Below are 2,500 nucleotides of genomic sequence, written 5' to 3' on the forward strand. Positions count from 1 at the left end.
CTGGAGGTGCGGCCAAACGCCGCTGCAAGCTCCAGTAGAGTACCCAGTGTGTCAAGAAAAGAGGGGGAAAAGTGACAGAGTCCCAACGGGGCCAGTTTAAAAGCGCACCCGACAGGCCTGGAGCCCCTAGGCGGCCTGGAGGTGCGGCCAAACGCCGCTGCAAGCTCCAGTAGAGTACCCAGTGTGTCAAGAAAAGGGGGGAAAAAGTGACAAAGTCCCAACGGGGCCAGTTTAAAAGCGCACCCGACAGGCCTGGAGCCCCGAGGCGGCCTGGAGGTGCGGCCAAACGCCGCTGCAAGCTCCAGTAGAGTACCCAGTGTGTCAAGAAAAGGGGGGAAAAAGTGACAAAGTCCCAACGGGGCGAGTTTAAAAGCGCACCCGACAGGCCTGGAGCCCCGAGGCGGCCTGGAGGTGCGGCCAAACGCCGCTGCAAGCTCCAGTAGAGTACCCAGTGTGTCAAGAAAAGGGGGGAAAAAGTGACAAAGTCCCAACGGGGCGAGTTTAAAAGCGCACCCGACAGGCCTGGAGCCCCTAGGCGGCCTGGAGGTGCGACCAAACGCCGCTGCAAGCTCCAGTAGAGTACCCAGTGTGTCAAGAAAAGGGGGGGAAAAGTGACAAAGTCCCAACGGGGCGAGTTTAAATGCGCACCCGACAGGCCTGGAGCCCCGAGGCGGCCTGGAGGTGCGACCAAACGCCGCTGCAAGCTCCAGTAGAGTACCCAGTGTGTCAAGAAAAGGGGGGAAAAAGTGACAAAGTCCCAACGGGGCCAGTTTAAAAGCGCACCCGACAGGCCTGGAGCCCCGAGGCGGCCTGGAGGTGCGGCCAAACGCCGCTGCAAGCTCCAGTAGAGTACCCAGTGTGTCAAGAAAAGAGGGGGAAAAGTGACAGAGTCCCAACGGGGCCAGTTTAAAAGCGCACCCGACAGGCCTGGAGCCCCTAGGCGGCCTGGAGGTGCGGCCAAACGCCGCTGCAAGCTCCAGTAGAGTACCCAGTGTGTCAAGAAAAGGGGGGAAAAAGTGACAAAGTCCCAACGGGGCCAGTTTAAAAGCGCACCCGACAGGCCTGGAGCCCCGAGGCGGCCTGGAGGTGCGGCCAAACGCCGCTGCAAGCTCCAGTAGAGTACCCAGTGTGTCAAGAAAAGGGGGGAAAAAGTGACAAAGTCCCAACGGGGCGAGTTTAAAAGCGCACCCGACAGGCCTGGAGCCCCGAGGCGGCCTGGAGGTGCGGCCAAACGCCGCTGCAAGCTCCAGTAGAGTACCCAGTGTGTCAAGAAAAGGGGGGAAAAAGTGACAAAGTCCCAACGGGGCGAGTTTAAAAGCGCACCCGACAGGCCTGGAGCCCCTAGGCGGCCTGGAGGTGCGACCAAACGCCGCTGCAAGCTCCAGTAGAGTACCCAGTGTGTCAAGAAAAGAGGGGGAAAAGTGACAAAGTCCCAACGGGGCCAGTTTAAAAGCGCACCCGACAGGCCTGGAGCCCCGAGGCGGCCTGGAGGTGCGACCAAACGCCGCTGCAAGCTCCAGTAGAGTACCCAGTGTGTCAAGAAAAGGGGGGAAAAAGTGACAGAGTCCCAACGGGGCGAGTTTAAAAGCGCACCCGACAGGCCTGGAGCCCCTAGGCGGCCTGGAGGTGCGACCAAACGCCGCTGCAAGCTCCAGTAGAGTACCCAGTGTGTCAAGAAAAGAGGGGGAAAAGTGACAAAGTCCCAACGGGGCCAGTTTAAAAGCGCACCCGACAGGCCTGGAGCCCCGAGGCGGCCTGGAGGTGCGGCCAAACGCCGCTGCAAGCTCCAGTAGAGTACCCAGTGTGTCAAGAAAAGAGGGGGAAGAGTGACAGAGTCCCGACGGGGCGAGTTTAAAAGCGCACCCGACAGGCCTGGAGCCCCGAGGCGGCTTTAAATTGCCGGGAAATGCGACGTGGAGTGTCGCTGTCCAGCCTTCGGTGCTGAACCGCAAGCCCGCCGAGCGAATGAACACGACGCACGGACGGCCGGTGGCACGCCATAGAGCGGTTTAAAATAAAAGAGGGACGGCCGGAAGCCCCTCCGGCCCCGCTGTAAAGTTTGTGAAAACGAGGGCGGGACCCCCGGCGCACTAAAGCGGCTCGGTGTTGCGGGGAGAGCCGCTGCAAAGTGTGTGAATTTCACGCGGGAGGCTGGCGGCTCGCTGCCCGCGCTGCCCTGCTTTGAAACACGCTGCAAAGTGTATGAAATGACGGCGGGGGGGCCAGCGGGAGGCTTGCGGGAGGAAGGCCGCTCGCTGGCCGCGCTGCCCTGCTTTGAAACACGCTGCAAAGTGTACGAAATGACGGCGGGGGGCCAGCGGGAGGCTTGCGGGAGGAAGGCCGCTCGCTGGCCGCGCTGCCCTGCTTTGAAACACGCTGCAAAGTGTATGAGATGACGGCGGGGGGGCCAGCGGGAGGAAGGCCGCTCGCTGGCCGCGCTGCCCTGCTTCGAAACCCCGCTGCAAAGTGTATGAAATGACGGCGTCATTGACGGGTCAAT

Source organism: Doryrhamphus excisus, unplaced genomic scaffold (genome assembly GCF_037039965.1).
Source record: "Doryrhamphus excisus strain RoL-2023G ecotype Guam unplaced genomic scaffold, RoL_Dexc_Guam_v1.1 HiC_scaffold_26, whole genome shotgun sequence".
Classification (NCBI taxonomy): domain Eukaryota; kingdom Metazoa; phylum Chordata; class Actinopteri; order Syngnathiformes; family Syngnathidae; genus Doryrhamphus; species Doryrhamphus excisus.